This window comes from Anastrepha obliqua, chromosome 1 (genome assembly GCF_027943255.1).
Source record: "Anastrepha obliqua isolate idAnaObli1 chromosome 1, idAnaObli1_1.0, whole genome shotgun sequence".
Classification (NCBI taxonomy): Eukaryota; Metazoa; Arthropoda; class Insecta; order Diptera; family Tephritidae; genus Anastrepha; species Anastrepha obliqua.
This window is the reverse complement of record NC_072892.1, coordinates 42,929,191-42,947,699: the sequence shown is the minus strand read 5'-3', so window position 1 is coordinate 42,947,699 and position 18,509 is coordinate 42,929,191.

Genomic DNA, 18,509 nt, shown 5'->3' with positions numbered 1-18,509 from the left:
GTAGCGTGGAATGGCTGACTGTGTCGAAAGCCTTCTTCAGGTCTAACGCTACTAGGACAGTCCTCTCGCAGGGGCGGTTTTGGTTAAGTTCGCGATTTATCTGGGCGTTTATGGCGGTGAGTGCAGTGCTTTTGTTCGTATGCATTGCCTACTCATAAATTATACTCAGTTTTGTGGCAAATTTCGCTTGTTAACAATGGAGTGGAGGTTAAGGAAAATCGCCTTGCAGTGATTACATGAAATAAGTATGCCAAAAGTGCAAGTTGGATTTACGAATTGCTGAAGAAGCCTGGTATGTCGAGAATGTTTGTTTACCGCAAAATCGATCGTTTTTCCCAAACATTTGAATTGACAGACAGAAAACGATAAAAGCCGTTCGAGAAAGAATTCGGTGAAATCCGCATAGAAAGCCGAAAATCATATCCAGGGAAATGAATGCATCAACCAGATCCATGTCAAGACTAATTAGAGATAACCTCCATATGAAAGTCTTCCATCGTTCAACTGGTCATCTTTTGACAACGCGCTTGCAGAAAATTAGGCACGACAGATGCAAGCAGCTTCTTCGGTGGCACGCGCTCAAAGACAATCAAAATATTCCTTTCACAGATGAGAAAATGTTCACTGTTGAAGAAGTTTTTAATAAGCAAAACGACAAAATCTATGCTTAAACTTCTAAAAACGCAAAAATGGTGTTTCAAGGGTTCAGCGTGGCCATCATCCAGCCTCAAAAAAATCGAAATTCGAATATACGTAGCCTGCGAAAATTCAAAATTTGAACACACCTCGTATATTTATAATTCAAGTATTGTAAATTCATAAGACAGGGACAAGTTTATTTCTCAAAAGTGATATTACTACCTTCAAAGCACTCCCCAACAACGCACTTATGACAGCGTTTGATCCAGCCCTCGAAACATTTTTGGAACTCTATTTTGGGCATAGCCATCAGAGTCGTCTTCAATTTTTCCATTACTTCCTTTCGGCTATTGAGACGAGTTCCCCGTAGTGTTTGTGTATGACTCAATCGAACAGCAAAAAAACGCAGGGAGCCATATTAGCTGATTTCGATGGCTATTGGATGATGTCTGTTTCGTTCTTGGTTTAATATTCACAGATAAAGATGGCACAGTGCGACGGCACAGTTGCTATGGTGAAAAATATACAAGGTGTTTTCCCACAAATTCTTACTTTTTTGGCGAATTGCTTCACGTAATCGTCGCATAACGACCAAAAAATAGTATTTCTTTTTACTATCTGAGCTTCTTGGCAAAATAAGTGGTGTACAATACCGTTGCAATCTATAAAAACGGTAAGCATTACTTTCTTTTTGACTGAAATGACGAGGTTCTTTCCGCCTGGCTCACCTGATGTCTGAACTGCGTGTCGTACTTATAAACCTACGTCTCGTCCCTCGTCTCCAGTCAGCGTAGGAAATCATGTCATTGACAATATCAAAGCGGTCCCTTTTTTGCACAAAATTCAAGTAATTTGCGCAAACCTAAATCATTATCTACAATGCCCTGAACGGAGCTATAAGCTCAAGTTCTCTGCCAGCTCTCTGATTATTATTGATTAATTTGCGGTTATTGATCTACTTTTCTTTCACTTTATTGATGTTTTCATTAGTTTTCGAATTCGACGGCCTGTCACTATATTCCTCGATGATCTTACGATCTATTCTGAAGGGTTCAAGCTACTCGTAAACGGCTGTTTCCTCTAGAGTATCAGTGTTTCCCAACATTTCTAAGGTTGAATCCATTTTTTGCGCAAAATTTAATACGAGTTTAATTTTTAAAACCGTAAATAATCGAAAACACGTGCAGCGGTAGATTTACTCAAGACAGGGTAGCTTTTACAAATGTCCAGCAATAGCGATCAAATATTGGTAGGAATGATAGTCTCAGATGAGGCCACCTAACAAAAAAACATAAACAGAACTCAAATAAGTTGACTTAGAGCGTAACCTCTTGGTTGTTCTGGGAACTTTTTTATCAAGATGGCATGTAACTATACCATTTGCCCCAAAGGAAAGATTCATGTGAATAGTTTTTTAAAACTTCTGCACGTAGATGTCTTCGAATCTTATCTTTGGATGCATTAACACTACTTTTCCTTAAAACTGCTTCAGCTTCACGCAACGATAAGTTCGGCTTTGTCACAAACTAATCAATTATCTCTGAGCTTGCTTTAGAGAGGCCCTGTTTTTTGGTTTTGTCCGAGAAGTGGTCAACGTTTTTCATTTTGGTATATCGTTGCACGGCGGCCGCCGTAGCCGAATGGGTGGGTGCGTGACTACCATTCGGAATTCACAGAGAGAACGTAGGTGCGAATCTCGGTGAAACACCAAAATTAAAAAAAAAATTTTCTAATAGCGGTCGCCCCTCGGCAGGTAATGTCAAACCTCGGATTGTATTTCTGCTATGAAAAAGCTCCTCATAAAAATATCTGCCGTTCGGAGTCGGCTTGAAACTGTAGGTCCCTCCCCACAAATAGGAGGAAGAGCTCGGTCAAACACCCAAAAAGGGCGTACGCGCCAATTATATATATATATATACCGTTGCATCCAGAAGTCTTCGACTTCTTCAAATATTTTGTGATCACATGATATTTTTCTTGAAAATTTTAAAGTCATTTTAAAAATTTAAATATAATATATGAGAAAAGAAAAAAACTGAGCAAGCAGCATTAGGTACTTATAAAATGTGTAGCTTCACGTGCATATGCAATTTTTTCTGGATAAATTTTATTGGCGCACAGTACAACAACTTGTATAAATATATATATGTATATATCTCCGCGTTTGCTTTTGAGGCGTTACTTTTGTTATTTGCCAAAAAGAATTTCGTGTTTTAATTTTACACTACTTCTTGATGGGGAAAAATACCGTTAAAGCAAAGCAATGGCTCGATAAGTGTTATGGGGACTCCGCTTCATCAGAAACAAGAATAAAACGATGGCTTGCTGACTTCAAACGTGGTCGTAGAGACACCGATGGTACACAACGCGGTGGACGTCCAAATGAGGCGGTAACACCAGAAGACATAAAAAAATCGTTTTGAATGATCGAAGAGTGACGTTGCGTGAGTTAGCTGACATCGTAAAGATATCAAACAAACATTTTGGCTTTATATTGCATGAGCATTTGAGCTCTGCTCAATGGGGATGCCGCGTTTGCGCACTGTTATGTTTCATCAAGACAACGCACCGTGTCACAAGCCTATCAAAACAATGGCCAAACTACCTGAATTGAACTTCGAATTGCTCTCACATCCACCGTATTCGCCAGATTTGGTTTCCAGCGACTACTGGCTGTTTGCTGACCTAAAAAAAAGTGCTCGCCGGTTTTAGCTCTAATGAAGAGGTTATCGCTGTAACTGAGGACTATTTCGAGGCAAAAGATAAATCGTTCTACAAAAGTGGTATTGAAATGTTAGAGCGGCGCTGAAATGATTGCATACAATGGAAATTACGTTTATGAAGAAAGCTAATTTTGAACAAAAAAGAACGTGTTTTCTTTGTTAGGCTCGGATCTTTTCAGCCCAAGTCTTATGTGGCCGTTTCTCTTTACAATCATATATTTTGTCTTCTTTAGGTTTATATATAAGACAAATTTATTACTCACTGAGTTGATTTTTTCTACCAGCAACTGCAGATCTTTTATAGTGCCGGCTAAAAGGGTTGTGCCTTAACGGCTTAACGTATATTATTTAAAAGTTGACCATTCACTTTGATTTCAAGTTCTAAGAGCTTTTTGAAATATTTGCTCTAAAAATATATTAAATATCAGTGAGAATAAAATACAACTTTCTTGAACTCCACGGTGTACTTAAATGCAGTTTGGGTTTATATTTCCAAAATTTACATCCGCATTTTGGCTTCAATATAAGTCCTTTATACATCAGATACCTCTGCCATCAATGTTCAGAGAAGTTAATGTATTTCTTAGCTTTACGTGTTGCACTCCATCAAATACTTTCTTTTCGCACATCTCTACAATTTTGTATCAGAACCTGGATACCACATGCCTATAGTTTCTCTGAACCCGAATCACGTTCGCACCATGAAAGATTCGCACTTCTTGAATAGTCTTTGATGCAATACTTTCAGAAAGATTTACATATATTTTGTGTGACTCATCCGTCTTGTAAGTCTGAAGTCTTCGCATTTTTAAATACAGGGTGGCTGATAAATTTTGCTACATTAAGAAACTCAAATAATTATTTTTTTAGTGTATGGAATTCATTTATTTTTTTTCAAGTTGAAGGTCATTAAATTTTATTAAATGTAGCTTAACTAGTTTTAAAAATAATTGAATTTAAATGCACCCCATGCTCGTTGACACAAGTGCGGCATCTTAGTAAAAAGTTGTTCATTGCTGCTTTGAGAGTTGCGACAGGAATAGCCGCAATTGTTGCCCGAATGGATTGTTTTAGTTCATCCAAATTTGTTGGCTTTGTTTTATAAACTTCCTGTTTACATAAACCCCACAAGAAAAAGTCAGGTGCAGTAAGGTCAGGCGACCTGGGGGGCCAACGAAATTCGGAGTTTCTTGAAATCAGTTTATTGGGAAATTTTCGTCGCAATTCTGTCATAACAGTCTGGGCTATGTGAGACGTTGCCCCATCTTGTTGAAACCACACAGAGTTGAAAGGAATTCTCTTTCGGCGTAGTTCTGGATAGAAAAATTCTTTCAGCATTTTCAAATAACGGTCTCCAGTAACCGTAACGGTGAGACCATTTTCTTCAAAAAAATAAGGCCCGACAATACAGCGTGAAGAAACCGCACACCACACTGTCACGCGAAGAGGATGCAATTCCGTCTCGTGGAGTATCTGTGGGTTAGAAGTACTCCATATTCGACAATTTTGTTTGTTCACATTGACGTTTAAATCGAAATGGGCCTCATCAGACATGAAAAGGCAGTTTAACATGTTTTGGTCTTCTTCCACCATTTGCAGGATCTTCTGGCAAAATTCCAAGCGAATCGGCAAGTCTGCTGCATTCAGTTTGTTAACCATTTGAATTTTGTAGGGAAATAAGTCTAAATCTTTGTGCATTATTGTTTGCAGAGACTGTCGGCTGACACCAAGTTGAGCAGATAAGCTTCTTGTTGAAACCCTTGGATTGCTTTGTATAGCTGCAGCTACAGCAGCGATCGTTTCCTCCGTCCGAACTGGTGGGTTTCGATGATAAGGCCTTCTTGCGACTGTTCCTTGCTCAGCAAAATTATTCACCAGTCTCATTATGGTCCATCTGCTCGGGGGATCGCCGCCAAACATCCGCCTGTACTCTCTCTGTACCAAAACTACGGACTCCAGTGCGTGATAGCGGCGGACTATCCAAATTCTTGTCTGCGTGTCCCAGTTATCCATTTTAATAAATTTTAAAGATCAATCTGCAAATTAAAACAAAAATGGAACAGATAACTTAAAAAGAAAAAAAGTTATTCAATTTTTTTTTGGTAGCGGCTTTCATCAGCCACCCTGTATTAAATATTTTGATTCCCAAAATAATGTTAACTGGTTTAATGATAATGTATTGCGAGGACATCATTGGCCTTGACAACCGCGCTGTTAGTTCTGCCTTCCCCAAACTGGATAAAGAGGCAAAGCGAATGGGTCTGGTGGTGAACGAGCACAAAATGAAGTACCTCCTGTCTCCAAACGGCACCCACGTCACTGTTGACAGTTATAATTTTGAGGTTGTAAAAGACTTCGTGTATTTAGGAACCAGCATTAACACCGATAACAATGCCAGCCTTGAAATCCAACGTAGAATCTGTCTTGCCAACAAGTGGTACTTTGGACTAAGTAGACAACTGAGTAATAAAGTCCTCTCTCGATGAACAAAACTAACACTCTACAAGGCTGTCATCATGCCCGTCCTAACGTATGGCGCAGAAACGTGGGCGATGACAACATCCGATGAAGCGACGCTTGGAATGTTTGAGAGAAAGATTCTGCGTAAGATTTTTGGACCTTGGCACGTTGGCCACGGCGAATATCGCAGGCGATGGAACGATGAGCTGTATGAGGTTTACGACGACATAGACATAGCGCAGCGAATAAAGATCCAGCGGCTAAAAGTATTCGATGCGGTGCCAGCTGGTGGTATCAGAGGAAGAGGAAGGCCTCCTTGCGTTGGAAGTATCAGGTGGAGAAGGACTTGACTTCACTTGGTGGGACCAACTGACGCCGGTTAGCACGATAAAGAAACGACTGGCGCGCTTTGTTAAACTCGGCCAAAATCGCGTAAGCCGTTATCGCGCCAATTAAGAAGAAGAAGTATTGCGAGGATAATCACTACATATTATAAAACAAAGTCGCTTTTTCTGTCCCTATGTCCCCTTGAATGCTTAAATCTTTAAAACTACGCAACGGATTTTGATGCGGTTTTTTTTTAAAGATAGATTGATTGAAGAGGAAGGTTTATGTCAATATAATGTGAAGAAATATATAAAGGGGGCGTGGCAATCGGTCAAAATGTGGCAAAAAAACATACATTTTTTGTTTTCACGCCCATAAATCATAAACGAATCAACCAAGTAAAATGAAACTTTCTTGAAGTTTAACTTTGAAATCTTTACTTTCGTTCTGCATCAAAAAAAAATTGATTCATTTGTTATTTAACCAAAATTGTTTAAACAAAAGCAGCTCTTTTTCCAAAAAAAGCTGTTTGTGTGTTTGTTCGCTGTCAACCGAATGAAGCAACAGGCGTTAAGCGATAATCTCACCACACCTCATTAATGTTGAATTACAGCGTATGATGACGTATGTACATATGTATGTAGGTATTTACGAATCGCTCGATTGTGATTCATTCCAACAACAGCGAATGCTTTTATCTGAGAATGTTACTTCATATTGTAAAAGCAGAGAATGTTAATGCAATGAGAAGGTGCAAATGTTACTGTAAGCTTTTTTTAGTACAATTGAGATCTGAAAGATTTGTAATAAGGTCATTTAGCACACCGAGTTTATAGACACCTCACTGACTTTTGCCCACACAAAAATTAGAAACACCACACATCTTTCACCTCAACACACAACACATTTCTCACATCGACATTAAACCAATTAAATTTTTACTATTTTCGTATTTTTGAAATAATAAGCGAATACGTAAAATTTATTACATAATTTTTTTTTTCAATTACATTAAAAAAAAAAAAAACGATTTTAAAAAATAAAATTTATAAAAACAAGTTTTCACCGGGAATTGAACTCGAGTCTAACATGTGGCGAGGAAAAAATAGGCGGTGCATTTATTTCTTCGACTGCTTATTTTTTACCATTTTGTTACTTTTGAAATGATAAGCGGATACATAAAATTTATTAAAAATTTTTTACGATTACATTAAAAAAATAAAAATTAAAAACGAAAAAAAAAAAAAATTCCACCGAGAATTGATGGCGAGTCACGTGGGGAGGATAAATACATTAAACTAATTAAATTTTTACTATTTTCGTATTTTTTGAAATAATAAGCGAATACGTAAAATTTATTACATAATTTTTTTTTTCAATTACATTAAAAAAAAAAAAAACGATTTTAAAAAATAAAATTTATAAAAACAAGTTTTCACCGGGAATTGAACTCGAGTCTAACATGTGGCGAGGAAAAATAGGCGGTGCGTTTATTTCTTCGACTGCTTATTTTTTGACCATTTTGTTACTTTTGAAATGATAAGCGGATACATAAAATTTATTAAAAATTTTTTACGATTACATTAAAAAAATAAAAATTAAAAACGAAAAAAAAAAAAAAATTCCACCGAGAATTGATGGCGAGTCACGTGGGGAGGATAAATACATTAAACTAATTAAATTTTTACTATTTTCGTATTTTTTGAAATAATAAGCGAATACGTAAAATTTATTACATAATTTTTTTTTTCAATTACATTACAAAAAAAAAAAACGATTTTAAAAAATAAAATTTATAAAAACAAGTTTTCACCGGGAATTGAGCTCGAGTCTAACATGTGGCGAGGAAAAATAGGCGGTGCGTTTATTTCTTCGACTGCTTATTTTTTGACCATTTTGTTACTTTTGAAATGATAAGCGGATACATAAAATTTATTAAAAATTTTTTACGATTACATTAAAAAAATAAAAATTAAAAACGAAAAAAAGAAAAAATTCCACCGAGAATTGATGGCGAGTCACGTGGGGAGGATAAATACATTAAACTAATTAAATTTTTACTATTTTCGTATTTTTTGAAATAATAAGCGAATACGTAAAATTTATTACATAATTTTTTTTAATTACATAAAAAAAAACGAATTAAAAAAAAAAAATTAATAAAAAAAGGTTTGCACTGGGAATTGAAATCGAGTCTAACATGTGGCGTGAAAAAAATAGGCGGTGCATTTATTTCTTCGACTGCTTATTTTTTTACCATTTTGTTACTTTTGAAATGATAAGCGGATACATAAAATTTATTAAAAATTTTTTACGATTACATTAAAAAAAACACAATTAAAAAAAAAAAAAAATTGGCGCCGAGAATTGATGCCGAGTCACATGGGGAGGATAAATACGCAGTGCGTTTATTTCTGCGCCTGCGTTGTGAACCAAGGTTTTGTGCATGCGCGCGACGCGAATTAATTTTAATAAAGTTCTGAAAGTAATTCATGAAGTTTTTCATTACATACATTCATAAATTAACGTATACTCTATATGTACATAAATGATGGTATATGACAATATACATACATAATATGTATGTACATGTCAATAGGAGGTATTTGCATTAAGAAAAAAAAAAACGGTTTAAGATAAATCAACACTTATTTTATATTGTATGTCAATTTATAGTTTATGTATTCGACAGCATTTACATACATATGTAGGTATGTACATTTGTATATGAAAAACAATAATGCACAAGCGCAAGAACATCATCTTCCTTTCATACATAATTATGTACATACGCATATATGCCCAAATAACCTTGACTTATGTATGTACACAAGTCACAGCACATCACATTCTTACAAGACAAATACACATACGCACTAGCGAGTTTCTTCCTAACAAGTGCAAAAACAATTCTGCTCTATGTATGTATTATGTCCTAGCATATATACATACATATATACCTACTTGCCTTCTAAACTTCCTACAAAATAATTGTATTCATATGTTACTACATCCATGCACGTTCATACATTCATGCATACAAATATGCGCGAGCACAGCGCTCCCTTCTTGCTTCCGTGCACTTTTGTCTTTCAACAGTCGATATTCCTAATATTGTACTTACAAAAACACAATATGTACTTTGATAGACGCAAAAGCAACAGCAAGCGCAACGCGATGACCGTTTTGCCACCACACATTCTAAAATGTTCTAGAACACAACAAAAACACATACCTCACATGCGCATGTCGCCCAAAGCTAAAATCTAAGCCTAGCGGCCATGATTCTATCAGCGACGGCGCTGAACAATTTAGAACAAAACAAAAAGTTCATTCATAAGTTAGAGCTCATATTTCAATTTCATTCATAAAACGAGCCGCCCATATGCCAATTTTCGCGACCATTCGAAAATAGTCAATATTGGAATATTTCGCGTGGAATTATTTGCCAATATTTGATAAATCTTAAATTTTTGTCATGTCGAGTGGCCGCGGCTCCGTATGTATGTATGCACCCTTATATGTATGTAAATATGTCTTCTAACTGTGCGACAGTCGCGAGTTAATGCGACTTCCAGCGAATCACACATTGCTGTCCGCAAAGCCGCATATATGTACCTTATGATCAGAAAGTACCGGGAATGTTTAAATTAAACAAAACAGAGTTAAATTTAAGGCAAATTTATATTATCTCCTTCAAAATATGACCCGTCTGAAGCTACACACATGTGCCAACGTTTAACCCAGTCCTCCAAACACCCCCGGCAGGCCGATTTGTATTCTCTTTGATCAGTGCGATGGCGCGTTATCATCATGCAAAATCTGAGAATTGTTTGCTCACATTTCCGGCGGTTTGCAACACACAGCATCTCTCTAAGGTTTCACAACAGATAAATAATATTCTCTATTGACTGTCTGGCCCGATGGAAGGTACTCATGGTGGACTATGCCTTGGCAATCGAAGGAAACAGTAAACATCACCTTCCCGGTTCTTTTTGCTCATAGGGTATACATATCCCATCTTTTCACTGCCGGACAAGAAGACGGTCGCAGTTGTTGTTTTTTATATGCATACATTTTGCGTTCGTTGAAGGTTTGTATATATTTGTATACATATGCGTGTATGCGCGTTTGGCTTTCTGGATGCATCCATGGATATTAGAATATTTTCTCATCAATATGTGTATGTAAGTAGTTCAGATTTGACTGAAGAGATTAAATATAGGAATGCATATTCATATGATTGCCTTTATGGCTGTTTTACATATAAATTAATTCAAAAGAAGTATGAATAATGTTATATAGAAAATAAATTTCTAAATAACTGGTATTAGAAAAACCTGAATACACTATTTTAAATCAATTTCAATTAAACCAAATATAAAAAATGAAATAAAAATATCGAACAAAAAACTGCGCACAGGATTTGAACCTGAGTAAAAAATAAGACGCCGTACTGTATACACGACACGTCTTTCACGACTGTGCTAATCTACAATTATTAAGGATCTTTTCTAAATCACTCATTTATTCGATTCGCCGTTTTATATGCACATATTCTGCGTTAGTTGAAAGTTTGTATGCGTAATTATATGAATATGCATGTGTGTATGCGCGTTTGGCTTTCTGGACGGATATTAGAATGATATTTTCTCATCAATATAATTTGGATTTGATGAAATAGATTATAGATATATGTACATATTTTCTGTTTTGATTGATTTATATAAAAGTCAGGTCATATCCAGTATGAACTATTTTATACCGAAAAGAAATTTCCATTTATAAAATACAAAAAAAAAACAGTATTTTAAAGAAATTTTAATTAAAATAAACTCAAAAATTTTACCAAACTTTCCTAGTTTGAATTGTAAAAAAAAAAATGTGCAAGAAAAAAATATGACTTCAGGACTTGAACCTGAATTAAATACGTGCCAAAAAACAAAACGAATAATTCCGCCGACTTTAGCTTCTGCACCACAAACTAACTGCCGCGCGGCCTTCTTAATCGCAAATTTATTCGCTTCGATTTCCTTAGTAGTGTGCCGAAAAATCTTATGAACGTCCTCAGTAGTATGGTAAACGCAGAAAATATCTGAATTACTGTCCAAGCGTGGTAAGTAAATATAGAAACCCTCCACTCGCGTGGTAAATATCTGCAATTCCGACCTCTTCAGGAAAGTTGAATTTGAAATGACCTTATTATGAATCTATAAATTAGAACTCGAAAAAAGCTCTTTTAACATTTGCTCCTTCTCATTGCATTAACATTCTCTGGTAAAAGGCCCGACATCCTTTGCTCACCTAAGAACTTTACAAGGTGTTGTTTACTTATCAAGCAGCATGCAAAGCTATGGGGCTCTTGGAAGACGATTCTCACTGGGAAAATACATTATCAAGATATAAGATATTTATTTGCCGTCATAGTAGTGTTTTGTCAAGTAACTGATTCTGTTAGTCTCTGGAATAAATTTCAAGAAAATATGGCCAGTGATATTCTGATTCGGCGACGGCAAGAGTTAAACTCTGTTGATGTACAATATGACCAAAACATATTTGACGAAGAATTATTTGAATTAAACAAAATAGTGCAATTACTTTCGGGTAAAACAATCAAGGAATTTGGGCTGTCGATGCCAGCTAATACTACTAACTCTGATTTAACTAACAGTGCCGAATACACAAGAGAAACATCATACGATCAAACGAGACTTTTACAAAATATAGCTCAAGATGAGCCACGATTAAACATCGATCAGAAAAAAGTATTCACTGCGTTACTATCAACAATAGATAACAATGAAGGGAAATTGTTTTTCCTTGATGCCCCAGGAGGCACAGAAAAAACATTTTTAATCAATCTGCTTTTAAAAAAAGTGAGATCTACCGGAAAAATTGCGTTAGCTGTTGCGTCATCTGGCATTGCCGCTACTCTTTTGGAAGGGGGCCAAACCGCACACTCTACATTCAAGCTCCCCCTGAAAAGCGCCACCGATGATGATAACAGCGTCTGTAGTGTTTCTAAACAGAGCAATACAGGAAAATTGATGCGTGACTGCTCTTAAATAGTCTGGGACGAAGCTACCATGTCAAACAAGACGTCTGTGGAAGCATTGGATAGGACAATGCGCGATTCGCGCAACAAAAATTCACCTATGGGTGGATGTACAATTCTGTTCTCAGGAGATTTCCGTCAAATCCTACCAGTTGTGACTCGAGGAACACGTGCTGACGAAATATATGCTTCGCTAAAAAGATCCCACCTTTGGTCGCATGTCAATAAATTAGAGTTCAAAACTAATATGAGGGTTTCGTCATCTTCACGTGAGAACAGGCTGTTTCCAGAGATGCTGCTAAAAGTTGGCAATGGAGAATTAACACAAAGTGAGGGAAGGTTTAACCTAGAAAACCTTTGTGTTTTGAGAGACAACATCCAACAGTTAGTCAACAATGTCTATCCTGACATTGATAACATAAGTTATAAGACAATATCTTGGTTTAAAGAAAGAGCTATTCTGTCACCAACTAACGAACAAGTAGATAAAGCAAATAACTTGATTATTTCAAAGATTGATGCGCCGACGAAAATATTCTACTCGGTCGATACTGTTCTCGATTTGGAAGAAGCTGTTCATTTTTCTACAGAATTTCTAAATCCTTTGAACCCGTCTGGACTCCCTCCTCACAAAATGGAGCTGAAAATAGGTTGTCCTGTTATTTTATTAACTGAAATAACACTGAAAACTTTCATAATAGATTGCACAATACTCACAGGATGTGGTACCGGAGAAGATGTATTGATTCCCCGAATCCCTCTGATACCATCGGATCTACCATTCCAATTTAAACGCTTACAATTTCCGGTAAAGACATCTTTTGCAATGACCATTAATAAATCTCAAGGTCAAACTTCCAACGTTGCTGGCTTAGATTTGAGCGTTGACTGTCTTTCAAGAGTAACCTCTAGAGAAAACATGTTTGTATTGTCTGATGACAAGAAAGCTATGAACGTTCTATATAAAGACATTCTGTAATATATATATTAATTGTTGTAAAAATAAAATAAATACATATGTAAAAATGCAAAAAGTAAATATGTTAAAGTGTAGGGTATGAATTTATATATTCCACAGATAGCAGGAAATCTTCATGCTATAAGAAAAGGGGAATTGTTTTACTCCAAATTTAACGCGTGCGGGCCACGGGCACTAATGAATAAGCCAAAACTACTGGATCGATTTTAATCATTTTTTCAGTGCGTGACATAGGGTATATATTTTATACCCCTGCAAAGCCGGGCGGGTTGCTAGTAATAAATAAATAAATAAAGAGAAGTAGAAAATATAGTTTCATTAATCCTTTATGATATATGAGTGTACATATTAGTTAGTTCAGTGCATTATTTCCCCACTGCGTGTATAATTGCAGAATAAGGTAAATTCAACGCAAAATATAATGTGAATAAATGTTTCTGGGTTTATCATACCTTTTTTCCACTTCAAACTAAAATGCTAATGCGTGAAATTTTGTTTAAAATTTTGCATACATTAATGTATAACTCAATACATATGCATATATGTATGTACATACAAAGATATTTACAAAGGACTAAATTTAGGCTAATAAAGCAGCAAAGAAAAGAAAAACAAAAACAAACAAGCACTTGAGAAATAAATCATAAAACAGAAGAGGGTAAATCGAATTTCCGTTATCGTCAATGGATTTGTCTTATCGCATTCACAAATTTGGAATTGAACAAACAAATATCACAGCTATCCTGGTGTTAATATAGGCAACAATACATACATAAGCGGAAAAAGATGCACAATTTACGGCTGACAGAGGCGAAATTAATGGTAAGTACGAAACGACGCACATACACTTGTGTTCAAAATAATAGTAGTCTGCCCGAAGGGAAACTGAAAAAAAATTGTATAAGCTATACCTATTTTTGTATTTTACATTTATTTGATACGATATTAGTCGTTATCATAGCAATCTTGTGCAAGTTGGCTTTCGCTATTCTACCTACTGTCATACTTCGGTCGTGTTTTTTTTTTTTTTTTGGAAAATTTCTGGTTTACCTTAAAAAGTTTTAAAGAGTTAATTTTCTGCATAATTGGCTCATAGGTAGATACGTTGGTATAAGGTTTTTTTATCCAGTAAATGGAATATTTTTTTATGAGGAGCTTTTTAATGGCGGAAATACACTAGGAGGTTTGCCAATGCCTCAAGGGGCGACCGCTTTTAGAAAAAACGTTTTCTTCATGTTGGTGAATCGAACATTCTCCGAATTTCGAATGGTTGTCATGCATCAAACCATTCGGCTTTGGCGGCTGCCTATGGTGTATTTAAAAAATACAGTAACCTAGGCGTCACTTTTGAAATAACTGTTATATATAGGCCAGCGCACTTTTAATAGCTTTGATTGTACATTTTTTGGGTTGAATTCGGAATTTAGTGGTATTTGTATGGCTATCGTATAGTAAAATTCATTAAAGCACTGCCTTTTTTATCGCTACTGTATTTGCATACTATGTGATTGAGTATACCATACACCTATGCATATACCCGCAGTAAAAAGTGAGTCAATCTCAGCTACTGACTAGTTATTTTCTGATACAGTGCTTAAATTGTCGTAAATTATAATTTTTGGATAATGCTTTGTCAAGAAGAAGAAATGTTAGGCCAAGGAACTTCCTCTTCCCCTGCTATTCTCCCTTTTCCTATTTGTTCTCCGTTTCTCCCTTGCAACGGTATCATAATGGTTGTTCTTTGATTTATCGTCCAAGTGGGTCCCTTGAAAGGCATTCATATAATCTAATTATACAGGGTGGCTGATGAAAGCCGCTACCGAAAAAAAAATTTTCTTTTCTTCTTTTTAAGTTATCTGTTCCATTTTTGTTTTAATTTGCAGATTGATCTTTAAAATTTATTAAAATGGATAACCTGGACACGCAAACAAGAATTTGGATAGTCCGCCGCTATCACGCACTGGAGTCCGTAGTTTTGGTACAGAGAGAGTACAGGCGGATGTTTGGCGGCGATCCCCCGAGCAGATGGACCATAATGAGACTGGTGAATAATATTGCTGAGCAAGGAACAGTCGCAAGAAGGCCTTATCATCGAAACCCACCAGTTCGGACGGAGGAAACGATCGCTGCTGTAGCTGCAGCTATACAAAGCAATCCAAGGGTTTCAACAAGAAGCTTATCTGCTCAACTTGGTGTCAGCCGACAGTCTCTGCAAACAATAATGCACAAAGATTTAGACTTATTTCCCTACAAAATTCAAATGGTTAACAAACTGAATGCAGCAGACTTGCCGATTCGCTTGGAATTTTGCCAGAAGATCCTGCAAATGGTGGAAGAAGACCAAAACATGTTAAACTGCCTTTTCATGTCTGATGAGGCCCATTTCGATTTAAACGGCAATGTGAACAAACAGAATTGTCGAATATGGAGTACTTCTAACCCACAGATACTCCACGAGACGGAATTGCATCCTCTTCGCGTGACAGTGTGGTGTGCGGTTTCTTCACGCTGTATTGTCGGGCCTTACGGTTACTGGAGATCGTTATTTGAAAATGCTGAAAGAATTTTTCTATCCAGAACTACGCCGAAAGAGAATTCCTTTCAACTCTGTGTGGCTTCAACAAGATGAGGCAACGTCTCACATAACCCAGACTGTTATGACAGAGTTGCGACGAAAATTTCCCAATAAACTGATTTCAAGAAACTCCGAATTTCGTTGGCCCCCCAGGTCGCCTGACCTTATTGCACCTGACTTTTTCTTGTGGGGTTTATGTAAACAAGAAGTTTATAAAACAAAGCCAACAAATTTGGATGAACTAAAACAATCCGTTCGGGCAACAATTGCGGCTATTCCTGTCGCAACTCTCAAAGCAGCAATGAACAACTTTTTACTAAGATGCCGCACTTGTGTCAACGAGCATGGGGGGCATTTAAATTCAAATATTTTTAAAACTAGTTAAGCTACATTTAATAAAATTTAATGACCTTCAACTTGAAAAAAAAATAAATGAATTCCATACACTAAAAAAATAATTATTTGAGTTTCTTAATGTAGCAAAATTCATCAGCCACCCTGTATAATCAAAATGTTCCAACCATATTTTTCGTTTCAGTTTCACGATAGATTTATGTACGCGTATAACGCATATGCAAGAGAACTAAGAAGAAGAAGAAGATGACGCATATGTGTCGCTTCATTCATTTCCATCTCCAAATATCTCAACACAGTGATTGAGGAAGTCTTCGTTTCTATTGGTGACACTTCGAGCAACTAATTTCACAAGCCGGTCTTGAGGCCAGTTTTGAACCATCCAGAAAATTTTGCAAATGTCGGAAAAGGTAATATTCGCATTCGTCTGGTTTATGCAACCGATGTGTAAGCTTCTGGTGCGTCGGTGGATTTGATTTGTGATTGAACGCAACACTCTTCCTATTTAATAATTCTGCTCACTTCTGGTCAAATCCCAGCTTTATACACCACTCGTTGTCGATAGTGGAAGTCGCATTGAGTATTTGCGCGCACCACACTGTGGATAATTCCCCTATAATTCCATTAATAAATTTTATTCGTTCATTTTTCAAATGCCTTGGCATTTAGTATTCGCCTCGAAAAAGAGCCGACTACACCATGTTCCAGCACAGAATCATCATTATCAATTGCTTTTGTTCCAAATAAAACATAGAGCCTCCACAAAACGTTGCTATCGCGTATGGTCCTTAGCAATTACCTTAGTTTTTTTAAATGACTTTCCGGTGGCACTTATCTTCTTTTCAAGCGTTCTCTTCCATGTGCACCTATGTAGGTCGTTCTTGCCGTCTGCTACCCTGCGGGTTTTATTCTAGCGCCTGTTAGCAGACTTCAGTTTGGTGCTTTCGTAAGGTATGCCCAATCCATTTCCACTTTCCAAGTTTTATCTATGACTTTATAGGTATTTGCTTGCCCTGATCGCAAAGATTTGCGTTGGAGATTGTTCTGGCTGTTGATGAAAACTTGTAGTTTGTTGGGGAATCCATCATCAACAATGTTTCGCAGCGTACAGAAGAACCGATTTGACGTTGGAGTTGAAAATTCGCAACTTGTTGTTGTGGAAATCGTTGAGGAATTCCAGATTTTGTTAAGTTGCGCAAACGCGCATCGGGCTTCTGTGATTCTAGACTGAATATCATCTACTGCAACGCCGTCTGTAGATATAACGCTTACCAAGTAAGTGATCTTTAGTCCGACTTTTTTATATTCCTAAACCAAGTCGTGGATCTTATTCTGCATGTCCAAGTGCTAAGAGACATTAGACCTACGAGTATATCGTCAGCATAATCAAGATCATTCAGATGGCCGTTGAAGTTGCAATGTATGCCTATACGATAGCCATCTACCGATTTAGCAAGATTAGATTATACACCATTACCGGACACCTGATATTGAATCGAACGTTGATGATAGGCTGCCATTATGTTGAGCTCTACATTTGAAACCGGCTTTGATTAATTTGATGATATTCGGCGAAATATCTCTTCGGTGCATTGCACCCCAATGCACTCCCTGTGGATGCTATCGAAGGTGGTGTTGTAGTCGTCGAAAACGAGATGTAACGCTGCTCTCCATTCACGATAATTCCAATGATCAACACAGGAGCAATGGGGCCTGTCTACCCAGCTTGTTGTCTGCGGATAGTCATGTCAAGCCTTTTGTTTATACGGTTTTTTATACAATAATATTATTATTCTACATATTGTATACTAGGTGTGTTCAAAAAGTATCGCGAATTTTGAATTTTCGCAGGTTACGTATATTCAAATTTCGATTTTTTTTGTGGCGATATGTTGGTACTCATGTTTCTCACTCATGCCGACGAGTTCGGCCATTTTGAATGTTCAGTTAATTGTTGACAGCTGCTTTGCTTGCACGTGTCTTCGGTTTTTACCTATTCAAAAAGATGGATCAAAGAGCCTGTATAAAATTCTGTGTGAAAAACGAAATTAAGTGTGCGGATGCATTCCGAATGTTGACTGTGTCATACGGAGAAGCTAGTTTGAACCAAAGCAAGGTTTATCGGTGGTACAAAATATTCTCAGAAGGCCGAAAAGGTGTGAACGACGAAAAGCGTGCCGGACGCCCGAGCAGTTCAACAAGAGACGAAAAAATTGATGAAGTGAAGAAAATGGTATTGGCCAATCGTCGAATCACCGTTAGAGAATTTGCTGAGGACCTAGACATATTGATTGGCTCGTGCTATTCGATTTTTTCAATGATTTGGGCATGAGACGGGTCGCCGAAAAATCGTACCAAAACTACTCAATTTCAAAAAAAGCAGCATCGCATGAACAT